General features: G+C 42.7%; 1 long non-coding RNA gene across 3 annotated transcripts in view; it reads left to right on the top strand.

Moving 5' to 3' along the window:
- Positions 1–14,542, top strand: part of LOC147582427 (uncharacterized) — a 34,312-nt gene that overhangs the window by 8,729 nt on the left and 11,041 nt on the right. The gene's annotated exons all lie outside the window — the stretch shown is intronic.

Genomic DNA, 14,542 nt, shown 5'->3' with positions numbered 1-14,542 from the left:
CTCACTCAAAAATAAATAAATAAACATTTTACTTAAAAGAAATGGTATAAAAAAAAAAAGAAATGGTATATTTTAAAACATGATTAGCTAAGAATGGCTTTCACATTCTTAAATAATTGAAAAAATCAAAAGAAGAATAATATTTCATGACACCTGAATATATACGAAATTCAAATTTTATTGGAATCCAGTTACATTCGTTCATTTACATATTGTCTGTGACTCCTTTGGCCTTACCATGGCAGAGTTGAGTAGTTATGACAGACACCTTATAGCCCACAAAATCTAAAATATTTACCATCTTCACAGACATAGTTTGTTGCCTCCATCAAAACCCTTGGTTCTTTTATTTGCTCATTTAAGCTATGAACTTGTATCAGTTGGCCCATTGCTCTCTGTATGGTGCAGATCCCATCATAGTTTGAAAGATTCAGAATCTCCGGATATAGTTTTCTTCCTAGGGTCTACGCCAACTCTCTGAGCCTCCATTTATTTGTTTGTTTGTTTGTTTGGTATTTTACTTATCCTCAATAAGAACATTTTATTGTGACTCAGGACAACCAAATAGGTAACAGAAACAAATTTCATGAGACGTTATTCATCCTCATAATGTCTGGATCACTTTGATGGTTTCTGTTCTCCATTTTTAAAATATACTGCTCACAATCTACTGCTTTCAAAACCCACTTGTGAGTCAAATTTTAATTAACATCATGAATCTAACAGAGTCAAATCCAAACAGCACAAAGTGTTTCTCTTACACACACTCTGTGGAGGAGACAAAAATAGAAACAAATAATAGCAATAAAGCACAAAAAACATAAAACAAGTTTAAAAGAATGCTCTAGAAGCAAAGAGAAGAAAGAGATAATTTTCTTTTTTCGTAGAGCTGTTGGACAGGGTTTCATAGAGCAAGTAAGATTTGAATTTAGTCTGGAAGGATGGTCAGAAAATCCCTAGTAGAGAAGAAAGAGAAAGGGAGGATTCATGCCCTACGAGAAAGGAATGCTCTATAACAGCACCTCCAGGAGGCCAAGGATGTCTTATTCCACCGTTCATTTCCAGTTCCTAGCATGTTTGACACCCAGTAAGTGCTCACTAAATGTTTGTTGTGGGTCCACATAGTAATTCCCCTAGGACCTACTCAGTCCCCATAGTATCTGCTTTTAAATTCTGTAAATTTGAGGGACACCCAGGTGACTCAGTCAGTTAAGCATCCGACTTTTGGTTTTGGCTCAGGTCACGATCTCACGGTTCCATGAGTTGGAGTCCTGCAGCAGGCTCTACACTGGCAAATTGGAACCTGCTTGGGATTCTCGCTCTCTATCCTCCACTCACACTGTCTCTGCCTCTCTCAAAATAAATAAACAAACTTAAAAAAAAAAAAGAAAGAAATTTTGTATGGGACGCCTGGGTGGCTTAGTTGGTTAAGTGTCCAACTTCAGCTCAGGTCATGATCTCCTGATTTATGAGTTTGAGCCCCACATTTGGTTCTCTGCTGAACAGTTCAGAGCTTGGAGACTGTTTCTGGATTCTGTGTCTCCCTCTCTCTCTGCCCCTTCCCTACTTGCACTGTCTCTCTGTCTCTCTCTCTCAAAAATATATAAACATTAAAAAAAAGAAATAAATTTTGTAAACTTGAGTTTTTATGTCCTATTTTTTTTCTTTTTTTTTACCACATTTCTATCATGTTCATTTAAAAAATTTTTTTTTATTTAATGTTTATTTATTTTTGAGAGACAGAGCATGTGTGGAGGAGGGGCAGGGAGAAAGAGAGATACAGGATCTGAAGTAGGTTCCAGGCTCCAAGCTGTCAGTACAGAGTCTGATGCAGGGCTTAAACCCATGAACTGTGAGGTCATGACCTGAGCCATAGTTGGTCGCTTAACTGACTGAGCCACCCAGGTGCCTCTAAATTCTTGAACTAACTTTTGTTGAGGGCATACTGTGAGTAATGTTTGAAATAAAGATCCCAAGTTGGTTTCTACTACTCTGTCTGCCAGGTTTAGTTCTTAAGAAGTTTGTCAAGGGGTACCTGGGTGGCTCAGTCTGTTAAGGGTTTGACTCTTGATTTCATCTCAGGTCATGATCTCATGTTTTGTGAGTTCAAGTCCCACGTCCAGCTCTGTGATAACAGTGCAGAGCCTGGCTGGGATTCTCTCCTTCTCTCTCTCTGCCCACCCCACCCCCCACCCCCCGCTGCCGAACTTAAAAAATACTACTAAAAAAAAAAAGAAATTTGTCAAATCCATACTGGATGTCTGTCTTTCCACCTGGAACCCCTTTGTCTAGCCTACCATTTTAAACAGCCTCAGCAGAGCCCCAATACTATAAGCTTAAGACCTAAAGAGGCCAGAGGGTACTGCCTGCCCCACACTTTCTTTCTCTGAGCCCACCCTGTGTTACAGCAAATACTCGGCACCTAGGAAAAGACAAGCGACATGCACTCAGGGAATCAGAGAAGACTGTTTATTGTGCACTTGTGCCGGCCCAGCAGAGTCACCTCCAAAGTCTGAGCCCTGAAACTTGACATCGGCCTCCTTTTATGGCTGGGATGGTAGGGGGTTGAGAGACAAAAGAAAGGGGGGAGGGGACACTTATCAATGGTACTTGGGCAGTTGGTGGACATAGGAGGCAAACAAGATTACAGAAGCCAAAAGTATGCAGGGGGAGTATCCAGCCTTGGACATCTGGCTGGCCCCTTTTATCTTGTTTTTACTAGATTTTCTTCTCATTTCCCCCTCTTAATTCTCAAGCTGCTGTGGCAGACTTACAGAAAATCAGTTTGTGGGGGCCAGGGAACCCTTTGCTGCCATGGGAGGAGGGGCAAAGACCATTCTGGATTCTTCCTGCTGGACAGGGACGCTGAAGGGAGGGGTGAGGCAGCTAAGGTTCTTCATCATCCAAAGGAGAGTAGCAACAGCTAGGATGGTCCAACTGGAGCATCATCTGGAGTTTTATAACTTCTAGATGAGAGGAAACAAGCCTGGTTAGCATATTAAGAATATAAGGACCACACAGGAGGGCTCTGAAAAGCATTAGGGGAGGACAGCTAAAGGGAGGAGCCAAGACGCCCAATTCCATAAGTTGCTCCAAGAGTTCCATGACTCTGCTAATTCCTGTCTTTGTTGATTCACTCCCTTAACTGCTGGACCATTTTCGGACTATCCCCAATTGGTTGACATAGAAGCAACATTCTTCATGTAGGAAAAGACATAGTCCTCCCCTTTCGGCAGTTAGCAGGTCCAGCCCTACAGCAAAGAGTATAGCAACAAGTATGGAAAGAGAAGTAGGTAGGGGATGACAAGGAAATCTGAGAAAGAACGATTTGTTGTAGTTCATTTAAGTTGCTTGATTTTCCTCAAGCTTCTGGTTACAGAGAGTTCTCAGGTGTTGTCTGCAGGCCACTTATCGTCTGCTATCTTCTTAAGGGGGGTCTGGAGAGGATTATCCTGGTTAGCAGTTACTTTCCATTTCGAGTGGTTGTCAGGTGACAGGTGGTCTGCCTTTACTCGGGAATGGTGGATCCAGGTGGTTAGTCCTGCAACCTTGAGAACTGTGGGCGTGGTTAGCACAATTAAATAAGGACCCTTCAAGGTAGGTGTAAGTGGGTTCCTTCTTCCAATCTTTTATCCAAACCTGATCCCCAGGTTTGTGGAGGTGTACAGTTATTCCTAGGGAAATAGGTATTCTGTCACTCATCTATGTGTCTCAAATACAGTTTTCTCTAGTCCTTGTAGTTGTTTTTGTATTTCTAAATTCCATAGCTCTGTCAGGTCCCCCTTGAATTTGGCTAGTGGAAGGGTCTTCCATATAGGATCTCAAATGGGGAGAATCCCATTTTTGCCCAGCGTGTAGAGCATATTCAGAGAAGAGTTAGTATATCTGGCCAGGGCAAGTTAGTTCCCTGACATAGTTTTGCCATGGCTGATTTAAGGGTCCGGTTCATACATTCCACTTTCCCTGAACTCTGGGGCTGGTAGCTGCATGTAAGTTCCATTGGATACCTAGGGCTTGGCTACTTGCTGCACCACCTTGGCCACGAAATCTGGGCCGTTGTCTGAGCCTATGGTTAACGGCATACCATGTCTGGGAATGATATCCCTTGGCAGGGCCTTGGTTATTTCTCTTGCCTTTTCTGTGTATGTGGGATAGGCTTCAACCCAGCCCCAAAACATGCAGATGAATACCAAAAGATATTTGTATCCTTTACTGGGTCTTATTTTGGTAAAGCCTACCTCTAAATCTTCGCAGTGTGCCTGACCACAGCATTGGATTTCCATGGGCCCAGTGGGGACTTGTTTGGCATTATTTTGAGCACAGAGGAGGCAGCATTGAAAGACTGAGGCACAGAGGGACAGGAGTTGAGCAATTACATAGTAACAACTCAAAAAGGTTTCAAGGGCAGTTTTTCCTAAGTGGGTGAGCTCCTGCTGTTGGAGAACCACCTGATGGGCTAGCTGCTCCGGTATGTATAGACTCTCTGGTCTGGAAGTACTCACCATCTGTCTTTTGTCTGGCCTCCTTTTTCCTATTGTGCCCATTTTGTTTCGTGGATTGTGTACCTTGGGGAAGTTGGCAGTTCTGAGGCCAGCATGATTGTTGAGGTTGTTGTTTCTTTTCCCACTGCTTGTTTAGCTGTGGTGTCGGCTCATCGGTTACCTTCTGACACTGAGTCCTTTCCTCCTTGGTGTCCCTTGCAGTGGATGGCTGCCACCTCCCTCGGTTCCCAGGCTGCCCTTAATAGGGCATTTAGGATTTCTTCCCAATTTTTGATCTCTCTTCCTCCTGCAGTCAAAAGTCCTCTCTCCTTGTATAGAGCCCCATGTACATGTACAGTGGCCAAGGCATAGTGCGAGTCAGTGTACATGTTGGCCCGTTTGTCTTTACTGAGTTCTAGTGCTCTTATTAGGGCCCACAGTTCTGCTCTTTGGGCTGACCATCCTTGTTGAAGGGCTGCTTTCATGACCTCAAAATCAGAGACTTCTGCATAACCAGCGTATCTTTTGCCTTTGTTCATGAAGCTGCTGCTGTGGGTGTACAGGATGAGGTCAGGATTTTGTAAGGGCCTGTCTGATAGGTTGGATCGGCTAGAATAGACTTCATCAAGTACTGGTAGACAATCATGTTCTGGGGGTCCCCGCCACTGCAGACTAGAAAGTGGCAGAGTTTAGAGTTTTTAGAGCTTCTAATCTTAGTCGTCGGTTCTCACATAGCTGTCCCTGATAATGTATCACCGGAGCATGCATTAGCCAGTGTCGCCCTCTGGCATCCATCAAGGTAATAACAGAAATGGGGAACCTTAACATTTAGGTTTTGCCCCAACGTGAATTTGTCTGCTTCCTTGATTAAAAGTGTGGTGGCTGCCAGTGACCCTCGGATAGGGTGACAATCCCGCTACAACTGAGTCAGTCTGCTTTGAAAGGTATACCACTAGTCTTCACCAAGCTCCAAATTCCTGGGTGAGAACCCCCAGAGTCACCCCATTCTTCTCACATACAAACAGATTGAAATCTCGTGATACATCTGGGAGTCCCAAGGCTGGTGTCTCTGAGAGTTTTGTTTTTATAGTTTCGAATGCCTTTTCTTGATTAGGGCCCCATAAAAGGAGTGCTCTCTCCTCCCCCCCAAAAAGGGGTGCTCTCTCCTCCCCCTTAGTGCCTCATATAGAGGTCTGGCCAACTCCAAGAACCCTGGGATCCATATTGAACAGAATCCTGCTGCTCCCAGGAACTCTCAGACCTGCTGGCAGATAGTGGGAGCTGGAATGGCACAGACTGCCTGTTTCCTTTCAATTCCCAGCAACCGTTTGCCTTGGGTAAATTTTAAAGCTCAAATATTTAACTTCCTGCTGGCAAACCTGTGCCTTTTTCTTTGATACCCAGTATCTTGCCTTGCTAGTAGCCTGAATATGGCCCTGGTTCACTCCCAGCACTGGGTCTGTGTGGGACTGGCTAGCAGAAGATCGTCCACATACTGAAGGAGGACACATCCTAGGTCCCGTCCCAGAAACCTGGCTAAATCAGATGCCAGCACCCCACTGAGTAAGGTTGGTGAATTTTTGAATCCTTGTGGCAGTCTAGTCCCAATGAACTGTTCCTTTGCCCTGTGGTAGGGTTTTCCCATTCAAAAGCAAATAGGAGTTGGCTATTAGGTGCTAGCTCGAGACAGAAGAAGGCGTCTTTTAAATCTAGGCATGTGAACCACCTTGCTTCCAAGGGTATGAGTTCTAGTAGAGTGTATGGGTTAGACAATGCTGAATGCAGTGTGATGACTGTTTCATGAATGGTTCTTAGGTCCTGTACAGCACGGTGACCATTTGTCCCAGGCTTTTTCATGGGCAGCAGAGGGAGTATTCCATGGGGACTGGCATCATTTTAGAAGTCCCCATTTGAGTAGCCTGTCCAAGTGTGTCTGGATCCCTAGGTGTGCCTCCCATGGGACCATATGTTGGCATATTTTGACAGGTTGGGATCCAGGCTTTAGGTCAATTAATATCGGGGGGTGTTTTTTTGCCAGACTCGGGGGGGTTTCCTTCCACCCAAACTGAAGGGAATTCAGCTTCTAGCTTGGAGGCGGGGGGCTTGCAAGTAAAATCAGTCTCTTGGGGTAATATGTAGAATGAGAAGAGGAAAAGAAAGAGACCAAAGACACAGCTGAAGGAGGACAGGGCGTGGTAGAGCATAAATGTGATGCCTGCTGTATCTAAGGCCCTTGGAGGAGCATATTCCTACACCAGGAGGTTATAAAAGTCCCCTCAGGAGACAGGTCTTGCTTCCAGATTTGTCTCAGTTCCCCCCTGATAGTTCCTATGGTTCCACTTTGCTCCCTCGATATCCCTGGGTCTTTGATCAGCACTAAAACACCTTTCCAGCACCATCTGTGGGAGGAGAGATTGTCCTTACGATCAGAGGGGCCCACATGTCATGCATGCATCTATGGATGCTAAAAGTCATAGAGTACTGGGAAATTGTACACAAATGCACACCTGTCCTTCTCAAAATGCCAATAGCCCTTTCTCCTTTGAAAAACTTTGGAAGAGAGATCAGTAAGGAAGTGATTGCAGATTTATTGAAGAAATGATGTAAACCTAAGCCAGAGCAGTGGCTAAAGGATCCAGAGGAGGGGATGGGTGTGAGGAACATTTATGAAGTAAAACTAATAAGACAGGTCTTGGTTGGTAGATCCAGGGTAGGCCAGAGGGAGGAGTGAGTGAGGATCCTAACATTGTGGTTTGGGCAGCTGAATGGCTGAGTATTTCATCCATCAAGATAGAAATACAGGAGCGTATCTGGATAGGTAGGAAATGATTAATTTAATTTGGAACATGGCAAATTTGAGATCCCCCTGGGAGATTGTGTGGAGATGACCAGCAAGCCAGCGGTCTCTGGACATATAAGAAACATATGAGAAGAATTCCACACAAGGGACTAAGAGGGAACAGCCACGTTTGGGAACCACTCATGGCCTACATGGACTGGTAGCATCTGTGGGAAACAATCTACTAACACACACACAGACCACTGGTCATTCTAGGTCGGCCATGCTTCCCCATTGAAGCCTGTCTGTGGCCTTGATGATCCACCTGCACAGATAGTCTGTGGCTGGTAGTCCTGGCTCCACCAGAAACAGCACACTCTCCCTGATATGAGCTGGACCAAACCTTGGCAAGTGCAAACTTAACAACACTGGAATTTTCGTAGCTTCTCTCTCTCCTGGGAGAAACAGCAAGGCAGAGAAAGATAATAAAACCAATCAATCATCAAGTTCTATCTCATGTGTTAGAACACGGTGGCTGGGGAGAGGCATTTAAACCACAAACCCTTCTCACTTATCTCTATCTGGGAGATAAATCTGATGCAGATTATAATTTTTGTCAATGTCTCATAACGTCCTTAGCAAACACAGCTTCAAACTCCCCCTACCTACAGATTGCTGCATATAACTCCTCCTGCAAAAACAAAAAACCAAAAACCTGGGACTACCACTAATCCCATCACTGCTGCTTCATGGACCTCACATTCTTATCCTTAATCCTTTCTGGGATGTGTCAGCAATGTTCAGTCCAAGGAGGAAGGATTCTCAGAACATGGCTCACAGTGGAAAAGGACTGGACTGGAGCTGGCTGTCAGGCCATGATTCGTAGATTAGAATTATGCCTGCCTCTGAGTTCTGCAACAATACTCTCGATATTCTTCAGGAGGATAATTTCTTTGCTCATTTCTTTTGTTTCTTTCACTTGTTCTTCTTATTGAGGGTCTCCTTTCTGCTGGTTTTGGAACACCCTAACTTTTCTCTCTACGTGTCCCTTGTTCATTAGCCTCTGTCTTACGTGGGGGAGTTTATACTGGATCCCAAGACTCATCTTCTTTCTCCCATTGCAGTAACTCTTCTCTCTCAGACCTCAAATCAGGCTGGAGATCGGGGATGTAAGACACTGCTTTGCTGGGCCATTTAAGGAGGGCTCTCCAAAGGGATGGCACTTGCACTGGAAAACATTGGACCACTTCTTGCACTCACAGCTTGTATTTATTTCAAAATATCTTTGCTTAGTTTTTTAAAATGCAGCTCTCTCCGCACCTGCAGCAAATTCTCCTGGGATACCTGTTAAACTCCCCAGACCATTCAATCAGACCTCTGAGGGTGGGGCTTAGAAATAAATCTCCAGGTTAACCAAATATCCAAGCTGCTTCTTAAGAATACAAGACTTGAGAATCACTATTATAGGCTGAGAATTTTGATAATAACCATCCATGCTTATTTAACACAGCCTCAAATTATCTGAGTAGGGTTTTTCTTTTATTTTCTTTCTTTTTAACCAACAAATGCATTTCTTTGAATATAATCTCAGCCAGATGCTTAAGACATGCAGTGGACCAGGTCACTGGTTGCAGTTGGGAAGAGGTAAGGATTGGTGTTCTACCCTCAGACTCCATGTTCACCAAATTTTCTCTCTTCCCTGCTCTGAAAAGCACCGATTTAGGGATTTGATAGACCTGGCTTGAATCAGTCATTTAGCTGAGTGAAAGTAGCTTTGAACATGTTATTAAGCTCAGTGTTGTTTGCATATACCAGGATCAATAATACCTAGCACACAGTTTCTGCAAGCGTGGTCTTGACCTGAAGACACCCCCTTGGTTGGCTGATGCCAACGCCCCTCAGAGGAAAGGCCTGGGAATAGGATTAATTGATTACTATTTAGTTAGATTTCTGCCACTTTGAAGATGTACTCACTACAAAATACCATTCCACAATCAGCAACCCCTCACATCTTCTTTGATAAATTGATCAAAGGAATATTAGTGCTAGAGGCTAAATCTAGTGACTTGTAAATGACTACAAAGCGGTATTTTGCTAATGTGGAGCTAAGAGATTAAAATTTCTTTAAGAGGGGTGCCTGGATGGCTTAGTTGGTTAAGCATCTGACTTCAGCTCAGGTCATGATCTCATGGTTCGTGAGTTCGAGTCCCACATGGGGTGAGCACTAGCCCCACTTTAGGTGAGCTCTAGCCATGCCTTGCATGAGCCCTGCTTCTCTCTCTCCCTCTCACTCTCTCCCTCATCTCTCTCTCAGAAAAAAAAAGAAAAGAAAAGGAAAGACAAAACTAATCAATAGAATCCAAGAAGTTTTTTCTTGAAAAAAAAAAAAAAAGAACAGGGGAGCTTGGGTGGCTCAGTAGGTTAAGCATCCAATTCTTGATTTCAGTTCAGGTCATGACCTCATGTTTTGTGGGTTCAAGCCCCACATCAGGCTCTGCATGGACAGTGCAGAGCCTGCTTGGGATTCTCTCTCTCCCTCTCTCTGTGCCCCTCTTCTGATTGTGCCCTTGCTCTCTCAAAAATAAATAAATAAAACTTTTTAAAAGTTTTAAAAAAACACACAAAAAACCCAACTTGTTTCAGTGTTAGTGTTTGCTAGGAAAGCATGTTGCAAAGGTGGGGGACAGTGACATGACCACCCCATGAGGGATTATTTCTGATGGGTGCTACTGGAGAGGTGTTTGTCGGCCCTCACCTCCCTGGGTACCAGGACAATGAGCTGTTGCACTGAGAGTGCACAGCTGGGCTGGCCTGTGTTGTCATTGAGTGGCCAGTCTCTTCTTACCTTGGGAAAGTGAGAGGGAGATAGCACAACCTAAGTCAAGGTCTTTGCAGATCTTGTCTTGGTTCATTTACTTAGTTGTTCATTCTGGATGACTTTCTTCCTTCGTAAACATTGTCGACAGAGATGTTGATGTTTTCTTGTATACTTTCTGCTCAATTCATTTTCTGGGGTATTTTTAACATCACAAATGCATCTTTGCTGATAATATCAAGGCATATAAATACAGTAGCTTCTTCTTAAGGATTCTACACAGATCAAGCAACCATTTTTCCTGCACCTTTAATTTTATTTATTTTTTTAATATGCAATTTATTGTTAAATTGGTTTCCATACAACACCCAGTGCTCATCCCAACAGGTGCCCTACTCAATGCCCATCACCCACCCTCCCCACCCTTTCACCGCCCCCCCCCCCCCCCATCAACCCTCAGTTTTTTCTCAGTTTTTAAGAGTCTCTTATGCTTTGGCTCTCTCCCTCTCTAACTTTTTTTTTTCCTTCTCCTCCCTCATGGTCTTCTGTCAAGTTTCTCAGGATCCACATAAGAGTGAAAACATATGGTATCTGTCTTTCTCTGTGTGACTTATTTCACTTAGCATCACACTCTCCAGTTCCATCCACGTTGCTACAAAAGGCCATATTTCATTCTTTCTCATTGCCAAGTAGTATTCCATTGTGTATATAAACTACAATTTCTTTATCCATTCATCAGTTGATGGACATTTAGGGTCTTTCCATAATTGGCTGTTGTTGAAAGTGCTGCTATAAACATTGGGGCACAAGTGCCCCTATGCATCAGCACTCCTGTATCCCTTGGGTAAATTCCTAGCAGTGCTATTGCTGGGTCATAGGGTAGATCTATTTTTAATTTCTTGAGGAACCTCCACACTGCTTTCCAGAGTGGCTGCACCAGTTTGCATTCCCACCAACAGTGCAGGAGGGTTCCCGTTTCTCCACATCCTCGCCAGCATCTATAGTCTCCTGATTTGTTCATTTTAGCCACTCTGACTGGTGTGAGGTGGTATCTGAGTGTGGTTTTGATTTGTATTTCCCTGATGAGGAGCGATGTTGAGCATCTTTTCATGTGCCTGTTGGCAATCTGGATGTCTTCTTTTTTTTTTTTTTTTAACGTTTATTTATTTTTGAGACAGAGAGAGATAGAGCATAAACGGGGTGGGTCAGAGAGAGAGGGAGACACAGAATCTGAAACAGACTCCAGGCTCTGAGCTGTCAGCACAGAGCCTGATGCGGGGCTCAAACCCACGAACTGCGAGATCGTGACCTGAGCTGAAGTCCGATGTTTAGCTGACTGAGCCACCCAGACGCCCCATGGATGTCTTCTTTAGAGAAGTGTCTATTCATGTCTTCTTCCCATTTCTTCACTGGATTACTTGTGTTTCAGGTGAGTTCTTTATAGATTTTGGATACGAGCCCTTTGTCTGAGATGTCATTTGCAAATATCTTTTCCCATTCCATTGGTTGCCTTTTAGTTTTGTTGATTGTTTCCTTTGCAGTACGGAAGCTTTTTATCTTCATGAGGTCCCAATAGTTCATGTTTGCTTTTAATCCCCTTGCCTTTGGGGATGTGTCAAGTAAGAAATTGCTGTGGCTGAGGTCAGAGAGGTTTTTTCCTGCTTTCTGCTGTAGGGTTTTGATGGTTTCCTGTCTCACATTCAGGTCCTTTGTCCATTTTGAGTTTGTTTTTGTGAATGGTGTAAGAAAGTGGTCTAGTTTCATTCTTCTGTATGTTGCTGTCCAGTTCTCCCAGCACCATTTGTTAAAGAGACTGTCTTTTTTCCATTGGATATCCTTTCCTGCTTGTCAAAGATTAGTTGGCCATACATTTGTGGGGCCAATTCTGGAGTCTCTATTCTATTCCATTGGTCTATGTGTTTGTTTTTGTGCCAATAAACCATGCTGTCTTGATGATTACAGCTTTGTAATAGAGGCTAAAGTCTGGGAGTGTGATGCCTCCTTCTGTGGTCTTCTTTTCAATATTACTTTGGCTATTCGGGGTCTTTTGTGGCTCCATACAAATTTTAGGATTGCTTGTTCTAGCTTCGAGAAGAATGCTGGTGCAATTTTGATTGGGATTGCATTGAATATGTAGATAGCTTTGGGTAGTATTGACATTTTAACAATATTTATTCTTCCAATCCATGAGCACGGAATATTTTTCCATTTCTTTATATCTTCTTCAATTTCCTTCATAAGCTTTCTATAGTTTTCAGCATACAGATCTTTTACATCTTTGGTTAGGTTTATTCCTAGGTATTTTATGATTGCTGGTGCAATTGTGAATGGGATCAGTTTCTTTATTTGTCTTTCACTTGCTTCATTATTAGTGTATAAGAGTGCAACTGATTTCTGAACATTAATTTTGTATCCTGCAACTTTGCTGAATTGATGTATCAGTTCTAGCAGACTTTTGGTGGAGTCTGTTGGGTTTTCCATGTATAATATCATGTCATCTGCAAAAAGTGAAAGATTGACTTCATCTTTGCCAATTCTGAATCCTTTGATTTCCTTTTGTTGTCTTATTGCTGATGCTAGAACTTCCAATGCTGTGTTAAACAATAGCGGTGAGAGTGGACATCCCTGTCGTGTTCTTGATCTCAGGGGGAAAGCTCTAGTTTTTCCCCATTGAGGATGATACTAGCTGTGGGCTTTACATAAATGGTTTTTATGATGTTTAAGTATGTATCTTCTATCCTGACTTTCTCAAGGGTTTTTATTAAGAAAGAATGCTGAATTTTGTCAAATGCTTTTTCTGCATCGATTGACAGGATCATATGGTTCTTTTCTTTTCTTTTATTAATGTGATGTATCACATTGATTGATTTGCGAATCTTGAACCAGCCCTGCATCCCAGGAATGAATCCCACTTGATCATGGTGAATAATTCTTTTTATATGCTGTTGAATTCGATTTGCTAGTATCTTACTGAGAATTTTTTCATCCATATTCATCAGGGATATTGACCTGTAGTTCTCTTTTTTTTGTTGGGTCTCAGTCTGGTTTAGGAATCAAAGTAATGCTGGCTTCATAGAATGAGTCTGGAAGTTTTCCTTCCCTTTCTGTTTTTTGGAACAGCTTGAGAAGGATAGGTGTTATCTATGCTTTAAATGTCTGGTAGAATTCCCCAGGGAAGCCATCTGGTCCTGGACTCTTATTTGTTGGGAGATTTTTGACAACTGATTCAATTTCTTCACTGGTTATGGGTCTGCTCAAGTTTTCTATTTCTTCCTGTTTGAGTTTTGGAAGTGTGTGGGTGCTTAGGAATTTGTCCATTTCTTCCAGGTTGTCCAGTTTGTTGGCATATAATTTTTCATAGTATTCCCTGATAATTGCTTGTATTTCTGAGGGATTGGTTGTAATAATTCCATTTTCATTCATGATTTTATCCATTTGGGTCATCTCCCTTTTCTTTTTGAGAACCTTGGCTAGAGGTTTATCAATTTCCTTTATTTTTTCAAAAAGCCAACTCTTGGTTTCATTGATCTGCTCTACAGTTTTTTTTAGATTCTATATTGTCTATTTCTGCTCTGATATTTATTATTTCTCTTCTTCTGCTGGATTTGGGGTGTCTTTGCTGTTCTGCTTCTATTTCTTTTAGGTGTGCTGTTAGATTTTGTGTTTGGGATTTTTCTTGTTTCTTGAGATAGGCCTGGATTGCAATGTATTTTCCTCTCAGGACTGCTTTCGCTGCATCCCAAAGCATTTGGATTGTTGTATTTTCATCTTCATTTGTTTCCATATATATATATTTTTTAACGTTTTATTTATTTTTGAGACAGGGAGAAACAGAACATGAACAGAGGAGGGCCAGAGAGAGACACACACAGAATCTGAAACAGGCTCCAGGCTCTGATCTGTCAGCACAGAGCCTGCTCAGAGCCTGATGTGGGGCTCGAACTCATGGACCGCGAGATCATGACCTGAGCCGAAGTCGGCTGCTTAACCGACTGAGCCACCCACGTGCCCCAATTTCCATATATTTTAAGTTTCTTCTGTAATTGCCTGGTTGACCCATTCATTCTTTAGTAGAGTGTTCTTTAACCTCCATGCTTTTAGAGGTTTTCCAGACTTTTCCCTGTGGTTGATTTCAAGTTTCATAGCATTGTGGTCTGAAAGTGTGCATGGTATGATCTCAATTCTTTTATACTTATGAAGGGCTGTTTTGTGACCCAGTATGTGATCTATCTTGGAGAAGGTTCCATGTGCACTCAAGAAGAAAGCACTCTGTTGCTTTGGGATGCAGAGTTCTAAATATATCTGTCAAGTCCATCTGATCCAATGTATCATTCAGGGCCCTTGTTTCTTTATTGATTCTGTGTCTGGATGATCCATCCATTGTTGTAAGTGGGGTATTAAAGTCCCCTGCAATTACCACATTCTTATCAATAAGGTTGCTTATGTTTGTGATTAATTGTTTTATAT

Source organism: Puma concolor, chromosome A3 (assembly GCF_028749965.1).
Source record: "Puma concolor isolate L17-30 chromosome A3, mPumCon1.1.hap2, whole genome shotgun sequence".
In the NCBI taxonomy this organism is placed as follows: Eukaryota; Metazoa; Chordata; class Mammalia; order Carnivora; family Felidae; genus Puma; species Puma concolor.
The sequence above is the reverse complement of the archived record's forward strand: the minus strand, read 5'-3'. Positions and strand labels throughout refer to the sequence as shown.